The sequence below is a fragment of the Ambystoma mexicanum genome, chromosome 5q, assembly GCF_040938575.1.
Source record: "Ambystoma mexicanum isolate Mex_15411 chromosome 5q, UKY_AmexF1_1, whole genome shotgun sequence".
Lineage (NCBI taxonomy): Eukaryota > Metazoa > Chordata > Amphibia > Caudata > Ambystomatidae > Ambystoma > Ambystoma mexicanum.
Window position 1 is genome coordinate 213,424,781 of NC_090933.1, and position 13,166 is coordinate 213,437,946.

Consider the following 13,166-nt stretch of genomic DNA (forward strand, 5'->3'; position numbering starts at 1 on the left):
TGGAGGATAGGGGGGTGGCAGGACTTTTTTTGTAATTCACCCTCACTCTTCTTGCAATGCTGGATACTCCCCCGGTGCAAACACATTCCTGGATCCGTTCCTTTCTTTAGTTAGAACGGTGAGTGACCCCTAAACACCCTAAAGAGCATTTGGCGTGGCCCCACATTTGTGTTGCTTTCAGTGTCTTGGCGTTATGTGAGCGGGAGCAACTTTACTTTAGATGAATTCTTGGCCATTTCTTGGAAGACGGGGTCGCCTCTTTCCTGTTTACCACTTCCGCACACGGATGTACTTTAGACAGAATTGTATACGACGGCGGGAAGCTAAAAACCGACTGGATGTGGAAATGACCTCATCGGCTGCTCTGGCGCAATCACTTATCGTGCAGATTGATGCTTTAACAGAGGGTAACCCGGCTTCTGCTGCCATCATGTTAATAGTTAACATAGCTCTCAACTCACACGCTTTTGGCGGGTGTCACCCGCCTTGTAAAAGGCTGACTCACCCGCCAAGCCTCCAGCACTCCCATTCATTTCAATGGGCGTCTCACCCGCCAAAAACAAAATCGGGTGATTTCACCCGCCTTTGCAACACAAATGGTTGAGAGCTATGAGTTAATGTTTAGCCTAACTAATTACCATTTCACAATTACAGCCGTTTAGCCATTAGCCACGAGAGACTACAATGTACGAGCGAGTTGATAGTTAAAAGGTTTATTTTCAGTCAGCCAGGAGGAACAAGCCGCAAAGCCAGGTAAGATGCCTTTTCTTTTCTCATTAAGTGTTTATTGAGTGTTTGGTTGGTACACTTTCGTGTACATCACAGCCAGGTGCCTGCGTTACAAATGTTGGACACGTATGTTATTTTGAAGGACACTATTTGGAGAATCTTTCCCTCATAAAACGCTGTTCTTGCATGGGATAAGACTACACACTTGCCAACATTCTGTGACCAAAAAGATATAGGATTTTTGAAGTTTCAAAAATAATAATTCCCATCACAATGACATCACAGGAAAATACAAAACATGCATTGTTGGCGCCATTGAAGCATTCTAAAACACACAACCCATCAAACAGTACAATATGGAAAGATGTTCAAATGTAAAAAAATGTATAATTCTGAATGGTAACTTACCACCAAATTCAATTACCTAACTTCACAGAAGGTAATCTCACAGAGCTGATGGGCAACGCTTGCCACTGCTCTGTAGCAGCAGCCCAGGCAGTACATATTTATTGCAAGTTGACCACTGAATGACATGGTGACTGATACCCCCCTCAGTCCGATAGGCAGCTGCTGTGTGATGTTAAACTCTGCCACGTGCCATCACTGGTGGTTCACCTAAGGGTTGTCCCTGCAAAAGTGCAGGACGGAGTCAAGTAGCTGTCAGCTCAGTGGATTGGTCTGAGCCCATTCAAATTAATCACCTACCAGTCCACCGTACAGACAGACTAATTCATGTGTTGCATGCTGTCCTGGGGCTTGCCTTAGAGTCACATAAATTACTTGCCACTGTAAAAAACAGTAAGATCTGTCACTGAAATCTGGTAGGACTGCTTAAAAAGCAGTAGCCTACTGCCTAAAACAGTAGGGCTGGCAAGTATGAGACTATGCTGGTGCGCATACATTGCATCACTGCCAGACAATTTAGCAGCAGCCCAAGGGCTTACTTTGTAAGAAAACAAGTGCCAGGGCACACATATTTCTTAGCACGCACGTGACACTGTGGGCGGGCAGCTCCCCACCATTGCCGCAATCACCCACAGCTGCTCCCCACAGTGTCCACACATTTGAGGTTAAACTACAGCTCGCGCCTGGTCATTGGGGTTGATGGATGCTCTGGCTATCACCACTTCCTAATCTTTCTGAGTCTGAGAAAATAAGTCCTGGGGCTCAGAAGTAAGTGCCAGGGCTGACCCCCTGCCAAACACCCCCACAGATTAAGCACTGAATGAAGTCCTGCTATTTGCAGTGAGCAAAAAGTGCAAAGTGTTGTTTTGGAGCACCTTTTTCTGTGCACCCTTCTTTGCTCCAGTAGCAGCCCACCAACCCTCCACGAGCACTGGGTAAGCATTGCAGCTAAAACTGATGATCACAAGCACGAGCGCGATTACTCGGGTGCCCTTTGCTCTCCCACAATGCTGCGCTTCAAAGCGGCTCTTTGCAAGCAATGCAGTGCTTTCGGTTTTTTGCTCTCTCAGTGACATGGTTTCCTTCCCATCTCCCCTTCCATCCCTCTGCACTGCCTCTATTAATCCTTGACTCATCCCAAAGTCTCCTCTCAGTGCCTCTCTCCCGGTGTGCTTTGCATGGAACCGGTCTAGACCTTTTAAAATCCACCAAGTTCAGAAAACTCACATATTTCTGCAAGCCTATGGGCCAGCCGAATGATCTAGTACGTGGAGCAGAGGCTTAGAAAGGGAAGGGCCTGAGTTGGTAAGGGCCACCCAAATTCTCTAAATGCAGACTCAGCAGCTCTGTGTGGGCATCTACAGATCTTAATGGCACTTTGGTGGGCCCAACTACCAGGGGAGTTGCCAGGTCTGGAAAAGACCCAGGGCTAAGCTGATGTCGGAACTGTCGGGACTTGGGGCTAGCTAGTCTTTTGGCTGTAGCTCCTGAGATTCTATCCGGGGCTACAATCAAAAGATCAGGGGCTATAGCCGCCTTAGCCCCCCTAGCAATGCCCCTGCCAACTACATTAGCTTCGCGACCCACTTGTTAGACAATCCTGGCTACGCCTCTGACCTGGAGACCATGAAAATAGCAGCGGAGCGGATATAAATAACGTAACATAACATTTCACTCCATCCCATGTCTTCCAACTGGCCCGCTGCATTATGGCAGCATAAGTGATTTACTAAAAACTCAAACAAATCCATTCTGCCTTTTCTGTAGATTTCTCTATGAATGCACATTGTGAATACTCCCTCTACGCCTCTTCTAAACACCCTTCACAGTGGCAATTGTTTAACATTCCAGACCTGTACAGCGTGACACAGGCGGGGAGGATAGCTCAGGGTTATATAAAACAAGAGAAATTCAAGGTTCCCTCTTCTTTAGCCGCCCATCCGCCCAAAAATGAGGAAACAGTATGCACTAGAGAGAAAATGCTGCATCTGCCCGGAGCAGTGGATTGCGAAATTCATAATCCTCTGCCAGGACATGTAGAATACAGCATCCAGAAAGGCAAATAGCTGCAAATGGCTTCCAAGTCACACACAATGATAAAGTGACCGTTCATATATCGCACATAACAGCTATTTTACTCATGGGAGCTTTTTTTAATGTATCTTCCTATGATGCCCTTGAGTATAGTGTCGGACTGGGACAAGAAATAGCCCCGGGTACCCAAACAAAAGTGGCCCACCCCCGCCTCAAAAAAAGTCCTCAAACCATCAACCGTGAATCGCGTCAATTCACGACTTTACAGAAAATGCTACTTATGGAGGGTTATTGGTGTTAGTTGCATGTTATGTTTTGTGTAAACGCTTGAGAAACTGAATACATTCCTTTTGTTCCATCATCACATAGCTAAATACTATACTTATTTTGCGTAACCAGATTCAAGGCATGTCGCCGAGTTGCCACCAGTAATGAAAATAGAGTTGCATTTAATAAGCAGTATAGGCAAATGCTGGGACCGGGAAAGAACCTTGCCAGTTGTATTTATGCTCAAATATTACATTACAACACAACTCATAAAATAACATAACTTTGCATACTTACAGTTCTGTGACAGGGTCCACAGCTCCGAGACGCAGGAGTGGCATGAACCAACCAACCCCACTGCGGTTTTGGGACCTGCAAGTTGATGCTTATACAGGGCTCTGCAACCCCAGCAGGAAGGTGGGTTAAGGTGACGATGGTTGGATAGGAAGGGGGGGAGTAGAAAAACTGGAATGAGGTTTAGGGAGAGGTTATGTATAGGTTTGGGATGTTAGGGTAAGGTTTTGACCACTGCGCACACTTCCAGCGTGCGGTTACACATGTCCCTGATTCTGTCTCTGCACACACATACAATATCACAATAGCAGTATACAAAGGCACAGCAACATAATACACAAAACACACATGAGGTAGTGCAGCCGTTAGCTTAGGTTAGTTGTGACCAGTGTCCCTTGTTCTCTCCTGTGATTTCCTTGTGCCAGGATGTGTCGTGGTAGCTGTTCAAGTGCTGTAAGAGAGTGCTACAATTAGTACACATATCAAACACTGCTGCATGTTGCTGTTCACTTGCGTGTACACATGCAGGAGATTTAGCGAGGCCGCATGTAGCTACTAAGCATGCACAGCAGGGGCTGCATATGGCTCTGGTATGTGGTAACGTGTTAATTAGGACATGCAGGAGTAAACAGTAACGCTAGCGAGCCGCCATCCAATGATTTATGGTGCTGCGCATTGCTTGGAAGCGCTGATTACTGGAAAACCGAATGCAAATTTTATAAGCAGACTGGCCTGTGCTTTTGAAGGGGCCAGTAGGGCATGAGGAAGAGTTCATGTAGGGAGTGACTGACTCTGACTGGCACCACTGTCCAGACTAGTAGACAAAACACATCTTAGAGATACTGGCCTGTTTCTTGATGGCCTCCCGCTAGGCCAGTTGTCACTAAATTAGTCAAAGGACAACTGTATCAAACAGTGCCATTCAGGGATCATGACCCTGCTGCGGGAGCTTTTGGGGTTTTTTCTGCCATGGGGAGGGGTGGACAGATGGCAAATTGTGTCAATCAGTTGGGCGTGTGAGGTGGTTGTGCACTCATGATTCACACAATCTTCAGTGAATTCTCACCAACACAAACCTTTCAGACTTGAACAAATTATCAAACATATACATATAAGACAAATATGAAAAAATAACCATGCAGAAAGAAACTAATCGGCCATGTTCCTGACCCATGTAATACATCTCCAGCTTTCTCCTTACTCCCAAATTCTGCAGACAGCCCACCCAAGAAATAAGCATCCTTCATCTCCCTTTGTCTAGGTCACTGTTCTTCAAACTGGGGGGCTGGCTACCCTAGGGGGGCCCGAAGGATTTCCATCTAAGGAAGTAGACTCTCTGAAAAAGGATTAAGATGACTGCATTTAATAGCAATTATAGGAGGACTATCTGCTTATATTTTAAAGATCCTGGGGGATGCTGGACATCCTTTGGGCCATCTAGGGGGACAAACCCCTATTGGGGGGGCAGAAACAATGTTTTCACTTGAGGGGGGTTTCCAGGCTAGCCAGTGCAGTTTGTTAGCACCAGGAGAGTACATGTGCTTTAAAACCCCTGGCACAGTGTGTAGCAAATAAAAGTTGTGCCTTCATTGAATTCAAGCCAATACACAAATTGAGAAGGGAAAACGCTTCAGTAGACAATTGGTGCTATAGCACCTCAAGTCGAGTACTCAAGTGCCTGTAAATCGTTCTAACCCTTTACTCCCAAATAGCCTGCAGTGAAATGCACCCCTTTCCCCCATGTGTTGGTGGGGGGCTGACGATTTCCCCCAAAAGTTTGGTGCTCGGCCTGGTTCGTTTCAATTGCAATTCGGTGAAGCCACACAGTAACAATAGACGTTTTTGCGATTGCATCATCTAGGCGACTGCCCTGAATTTAAATAATTACCATAAACATAAGATAATAAAAATTAATTCCTGTTTCTTATACTGCCTCCTTTCAAGTACTAATCAATAAAATGTTATTTAAATTGCAATGATTTTGGCGAGCAGGGTAGCAGTATGGGAGGGAGCAACGTGAGGCGGGGGCATATTCTGGTGTTTCGCCTTGGGCAATGTGGTCTAGAAACTGCCCTGGAAACAACGGCACAGCTTTTACCAGAAGATTTGTTGTGGGCCTTTGGGCTCGGTATGAAAAAGTTTGACTACCACTACGTAGATAATGAAATTGCTCAGGTAGTAGAGTGCGAGTGCCTGCTGGCAGCAATAATCTGTGTGGAACCTGCATGTGGCTATTTCAATGCACCATTACCAAGTGCCTAGACTAGGGGCCATTCAGTTTTGGTGCACAAAGTGTTTATTTGGGCAGTTTCAAATGTGCCACCTATGTTGCCAAGAGGCGGGCACTTCATGGGCAGTGAGCGAGCAGTGGCTAGTAGTAGAATAGCGAATAGCGAGCAGGCTAGCGTGGGCCCATTTTTTTGACACTTTTTTGGCCAATGTGAGAAGTTACTTCACCATCCCCATCACAATGCGGCTAGTAGACCACTTACTGAATAAATATTCTTTAAGATACACATAAATCTCCCCCTTGGGTACTACTCAAACGGTCTGTCACAAAAGGAATGAATCGCTGTTTGCAACTGTGGGCCACTTATTTGGTGCCAAAACAATTTTATGCCCCAGCGACAGTCCGACCCTGATCTCGCAGTGCTGACACCATGCAAACGTCAAGAAAACACACATGCATGACATTGTACAACATAGTACAGCTACACTGGCACCCCCAATCCCTCTCGTCCTCCAAAATGGCCAAATACCTCAAATTGTGGTGGAATCTCGGAGCATAGGCTGCTGCACGTGCTGAGGGGTTTAGTGCCTTAGTGGGCAACATTTTTTGTGCACGGTCATGGTCACTGACTACCCAATACCCTGTACTTACCGCAGTATTTGTCCGTCCTGAAGGATAATCTGTGTGGGACCCGGCATCATGTGGCCATTTCAATGCACCATTACCAAGTGCCTAGGCTAGAGGCAGACGAGGCTGTTCAGTTTTGGTGCACAAAGCGTTTATTTGGGCATTTTCTAATGTGCCACCTATGTCAGCAGGCGGACACTTCATGGGCAGTGAGCGAGCAGTGGCTAGTATTAGCAAATAGCGAGCAGGCTAGTTAGTGTGGGTCTGTTTTTTGGCACAGTAACACAACCCCCCCTCTCCTCCTCCAAAAGGGCTAAATACCTCAGATTGTGGGATCTCCACGCAGAGAGGGTTGACCACTTCCTCTCTGACTCGTCCTTGGCAGGCTAGGCCTGGGTCAGGCGCTGCCTGGCTGCTGCAGCAGCAGTGCCCACCACCCAGGCACTGGCAGCTCGGCAGGTGGCCGTTCACTTGGCGCAGCCATGCAGCACCGGCATGCTTGCACACCTACTTTTCCTTTGGCCAGAGAGTGGTCTGCTCCACCCCCTGAGTCCTTGTATCCTGCTGTCACGGCCTGCCTCGTGCTGGGGTGTGCAAGTAGTGGCTGCAGACGCAGGCTCCCGCTCACACCACCCCCCGGCCCAGCACAGCCAAACAAATTTAAACTGATACAACAGGAAGTCACAAAAACACGAGGAGGCACAAGCTCAGTAACCCGCACCCCGGGCCCCCCGTACCCTTGAACAATTGTTCTTGCAAAGTTGCAAGCAACTTGCAAATGCAATTGACGAGTCGACTCGAGTATGTTGTTACAATTTGCGGGCCAGTTGCCTCAGCAGCCTCCTGACTGGCGCCAGCCACGCCGTCGCCGGCGGATGGGAGGCTTGGCTCAGGGGCACTGCCAGGCCAGCACGGCCCATTGTGATGCATTCATCAAAGCGATGAATGCATCTTGTCTGTACTGCGACCTGGCTGGCTGCTGAGCAGACCGCAGCCAGTAGCCTGCACTCTGCAGACAACTGAGGCAAGCAAAGTAATTTACGTTCCTTAAAGTAACATACGCTACAAAAATATTGTTTCAACCTTAAAAAACGGCCCATGGTGGTGGCTTGTTACGAAACTGGGCCCCAGGGCCTCCAAGTCATTCGGCCTATGGCTTAATGCCCAATAGCCCCATTGTGGCCCTGCTTGAATATCAATGTCTAATTTTATTCTATGGAGTGCCATTATCGGTGACACCATTTTTCATTGATGCCCATATATTCGCTCATTGGGGACCCGCACGTCTTTTGCGCCACAGGGCCTTAAATCCTAGATAGGGCCCTGATTTCTGGCAGTATTAAATGATGCTTCTGTTCATGCTGGCCTCTCCTCCCTCGGCTCGGGCTAAGCAGGGATCAGGCCCTCTTCTCAGGATGCTTGAATCGATGGCCACATGCTTCCTCTGTTTTTGAGAGTTCATTTTTAGCTTTGCGAATTACCATTTCCCAAGGACAGGCCTCAGGCGGCTCGCGAAGATAGACTCGATTGCACGAGTGGCTTCGTGTTAAATGGAGGGTCGAGGGTTCTTTTCAGTCAAGCGGCCAGGAATGCTGCCACAGCAAGACGCAGCACCAGCAAAGCCAGGAAAAGATGCGCTGGCCATTTCAAAGATATGATACATGTTTTTAGTACACTTTCAGCCACCGGTGCTGCAGGTGTTGGGAACCTCTTTTGGTTTGATGGATTCTGTTTGGAGACTCATTCCTCCTCCTAAGCAAAGTAACATTCACTAATGTTTCCCCCATTTTCAGCTAGCTCAGTAGTCTTCAAACTGTAGAGCTCCCTTCCTCAATCCCCGCTCGCCCCTGCGCAAGGCTATTTACAACGGGATACGGGTAACTGCTTTTAATAGAAAATATAAGCACATATAGCTTGTCTAGGGTGCTCAGAAACAACATTTTTACTCTTGGGGGATGGGGGGGTTGAGATAAAACAGTTTAAATACCACTGGCTAGGTGATCACATCTATCACACTGGTGCAATGAAATACACCAAAAAGTGAAAAATTGTGTTTTTATACTGGTTGCTTGGTCCGAACGTCTTTTTTGTACTGCTCAGTCCACGCAAATGCTATTTTTCAATGGTCACTCGGCGCAAAAGACATTTTTGCACTAGTGATGGAAGTGAGCGTGAACGGTCGGGAGCGTTGGTCCACTACTTTTATTTTTTTCTGTTTACCATTCCTCTACTTTTTACACCCATATTCACCATTCTATAGAGAGGATTTGTCCATTCATGTCCCTGTGCAAGTGTAAAGTTGTAATTAGAGCATTAGTTACTAGTCACTTAGACTATTGAAATGCCCCGGCTGCAACACCTCGTCACATGTTGCACTATGCTTCTGCCCACCATCTCCCCTGCCGAGATCACAGTTCCACTACTGTTTTCATTACACTTCTACCACTGTTTTGCACTGTTCATTCGATCCACATGCCATCTTTGAGTAGTCAGTCTTTGCAAACGCCACTTTCGCCCTGGCCATTCAGTACACATGTCATTTTTTGCACTGGTTAGTTGGTGTGTATGTCAGTGCTAACGGCGTGTAGGCAGAGTTCCAGCAGGCGGTCCAGGGGGACTAGGCCCCCCCAAGGCCACCTTCTGGCCCCCCTTAGAAAGTGGGCCATGCCAGTGCGACCTGAGGGAGTATACGCGTGGGGGTGGATTTCACTCTAAACATGCAGCAGCATCCTCAGACGTATCAATCTAAGAGGCTGTACTGCAGGAGGTCGACAAGAATGTGTTTGCATGCCCTAGACAATGATGTTTGTCCCACAGCCATGAAATGACCAGGGCGATGGAGGGCAATTCACACCTAGGGAATAAGGGAGGTAGCCCACTTATTCAAAATGGCTGCCTCCAACTTTCTGTAATTTAAAGCATGTTTACCTTTTGTGAGAATATAGCATTTTTTCACATCATGCTTTATAAAAATGGTTAAAGGAATAGTGCGCTCAAAAATATTATTGCCTTAAAAGATGGGCAATAATCCAAAACATACATTAAACATATTTTTAATGAAAGTTCCTATGCAAACTTTTGAGCAAACAAGGCTCAAAGCGTTTACATGGGAGCATCCATTTTGTAATTTCAGGCAGCCTCCTCAGCTCATGTTGAGCTCTGCCCTGGCAGAGTTCAACATGAGCTGAGGAGGCTGCCTTCGCTTTCATTTTATGTTTTCGGTGCTCCGAAGCCCAGGGAAGCACAAAAAACATAAAATTAAAGCAAAAAGCAAAGGCACAGCAATTACAAATACAAGGTTGGTGTATTTGTGATGGCTGTGGTTGGAAAACCACGGAAATCATAAATACAAGTACGTTGTATTTCTGACTGCGGCGGCTTTCACGTGGAATCTCGTGGAGAAATGGAGCCCAAGGGACTCAAAGCTGAAGCCACCGCAAACATAAATACAAAGTTTTAAAAGCTGCACTTTTCTTTGTAAGTTTTCCGGGCTCCTCCAGCCCGGAAAACTTAGAAAGAAAACCGCAGCTTTTATATCAGCAGTGCTTATTAAAAAAAAAGAAATAGGCACTTACCTAGATGCAGCTTTCCTGCCTGCATTCTCTGGTCTCTGGCACCAATGAAGCAAAAGCCACCCAGTGGTAGCTTTTGTTTATTACAGTTGGCTGGCTTTTGCTTCATTAGTGCCTCAAGGGCAGTACAGGAGGCATCCATTTCACAAAATGGATGCCTCCTAGTGCTTCACATTTTTCAGTTTTAGCTTCATTTGCTCAAAACTTTACATAGGGACTTTGTTTAAAAATAATTTTTATATATATTTTTGATTATGGGCCATTTTAGCCAATAACATTTTTGAGCACACTATTCCTTTAACTACATCAAACAATAAACGACAGGTTATGTTGCTTGAGCACAGATTTCTGAAGAAGGTGCATCACCTGACTGGGGGACCTTACAAATTACATTCAAAGTATATATTTTGCTGCATTAACTGCTTTGGTATAAGGGAAAAGCTAAGGTTGATAGTAACAAAAATGTAATTCTGGAGGGGAGAGTGTAGTGAAATAAAAAGTGATATATGCAAGGCTTTGAATTAAACATTAGCGCTACCGTTGGCCTGCGCAACATTCCATGTCATAATTCTGTAGTATGTCTGTACCATTACGAAAGGGGACAAGCCATTCGCAAATAACTCTTGGTGCTAGGCCAGGACCCCTCCGCACTGGTATACAAGCAACCACAGGCATTTTTAGGCCTTGTGGTCTAGCAGTTTGGGGAGGGCTTCTCACATTAGTGACTGGGCCAAGGCTGGTTTGCAAACAATGGTAAAGAATGCTGGCCAATGCAATGCTGGTGGTTATTTTTTTTTTACAAAGTATTTTATTAGCATTTGTATAAACACTCATACTTCAATAAACAACAAGTGTCAACTAAACAACAAACAGTTAACAAACTGGTGCAGTCTTCTTGATGTGATTCTTGATTCTTAGTAACGTGGATAGGGAGGGGGGCAGGTGTCCGGCGACTCAGGGGCCACAACGAGCTAAGTTCGGGGGGGTTTCCGTTCCTTCAGTGGATCCCAGGCTGATCGATGGCAAAAGTGCTTTTTCATGGGGGTTTGTGATCGGCAGTGTACTGTATGTCTCAGAGGAGGGCATTCCATGAGTCTAGGGTGTCGTTAGCATTATCATCGCCTGAATAGACTCCCTCCTGCCAGGCCCTTGTCTCGGCTTCTGACCACCTGTCCAGGTATACAAGCCATCGTTTATGTTGGGGACCCTGTGCTGATTTCCAAGCCATTGCTATGGTATGTTTAGCTAGAATGCAGGCTAGGTCCATTAGTTTGACTAGGTGCTTGTGTTTGCTTGGTCTGGGATGAGCCCCTAGTAGGCAGTCTTTTGGGTTCCATTCGTACCTGGTTAGGCCGGCGCTTGTGCAGGTGTTTTTCACCATGGACCAGAATTTAGCCGTCCTGATGCAAGTCCAGAACATGTGAATCATGTCGGCTTTGTCGTGTCCGCACCAAGGACACTCCGGTAGTGCTTTTTTATTAAAAGTGGCGACCCTGTGAGGGGTCATATATGTCCTGTACAGGACGTTCAGTTGAATCTGTTTGAACCTGGAGTTTCTTGATACCTCTTTGGGGTAGAGTAGTGTTCGTTCCCATTCGTTGTCAGTTAGTGTGATTTCCAGATCGGTTTCCCATTTCTGCCTCAGCACTGTGCTTTTCGGGTTGGGTCTGTCGGACAGTTTATTGTATAGGCGGGAAACCGGTTTCCAGCCATCAGCTAGGTCGTATAGTTCCTGAAGGAGGGGATCTGGAGTGGGCTCCTCTGGCCAGACCGGCCATTGCTTCATGGCTGTCTTCTTAAGGTAGTGATACCACAGGAATTGGCCACTTCCGATTCCTTCGGTTGTTTGGAGTGCTTCGAGTTCCATGAACGTGCCTTCCTCGAACATGTCTCCCCATGTATAAATCCCGGCCCTTTCCCAGTTTCTGGCTGTCGCAAGGTTCGTTTGGGTTCTACAGGTATCAACCAGAGTGGGAGTGTTGGGACTGTAGGGATGTTTCATTTGTCGCATCGAGCAGGTTCTAGCCCATACCTGTCTGCCCAAGGTCACAGTCATGGGGGCGGGTGATGAGTGTTTCATAGGATCCCAGAGGGTTTCTTTGGGGAATAGCTTGGAGGGTGTTTGTCGGAGTAGCTCAATTTCGGACGACGGGTCGTCGGAGAGCCATTTCGTCACATGGCTGAGTTGTGCCGCCTGATAGTACCTTTGGAAATCTGGAAATCTTATCCCTCCTTCCTTGTGTGGCAGCATGAGCGTGGACAGGGATAGCTTGTGTCTGGAAGACCCCCATATGAAATCCTTGTTTAAAGAGTCTAGTTTTTTGATGAAGGGAGGTCTGATGTAGTAGCAGATATTTGTAAAGTAGTACAATAGACGGGGGAGGATTATCATCTTAACAATTGCCGCTCTGCCTATCATTGCAAGTGGGAGTTTCGACCAAAACTGCATGGACCTGCGGAGTCCTTTTATTACTTTCTTCGTGTTAAGCTCATGTGTGAGCTTGGGTGTGTGGCATATATCAACTCCTAGGTATTTGACCTTTTCTGGTTGCCATTTTATCCCGACGTCTGGCAAGTCGGACTCGTCTGTGCTCCTGAGCCTGTTCAGTGTGAATGCGCAGGATTTCAGCCTGCTGAATTTGATTCCGGAGTAGCGGGCATAACTATCCAGGATGTCCAATGCTACCTGTGCGTTGAGCTGTGGGTCCTTAAGGTATAGGAGAACGTCATCCGCATACATGGAAATTATGGAGTATTCGTTACCCAACTTGATTCCAGCGTCGAAGAGCTGTTTCTGGAAGTATATGGCTATAGAATGTATAACATTGGGGAAAGTGGGCATCCTTGTCTGGTGCCCCGCTGTATCGCCCAAGCTTTGGACACCATAGCTCCGGTCTTTACTCTCGCTACCGGTGAGTTGTACAGCACCTTCACCCAACACACAAAACTCTTGCCGAAGCTGAACTCCCTTAACACCTCAATCAGCCACTCCCAGTAGATAGAATCAA

At 46.8% G+C, this 13,166-nt stretch overlaps 1 protein-coding gene across 4 annotated transcripts in view; it reads left to right on the plus strand.

The window, feature by feature from the left end:
* LOC138497336 (beta-Ala-His dipeptidase-like) overlaps nt 1-13,166 on the plus strand; it is a 596,337-nt gene that overhangs the window by 72,550 nt on the left and 510,621 nt on the right. The window contains exon 1 of one of the 4 annotated variants that reach the window (XM_069620731.1): nt 700-753. The exons of the other annotated variants lie outside the window; for them this stretch is intronic. The gene's annotated coding sequence lies outside the window, so the exon portion shown is untranslated. Of the gene's footprint in view, nt 1-699; nt 754-13,166 lie in introns of those variants that run through there. 4 annotated transcript variants of the gene reach the window in all.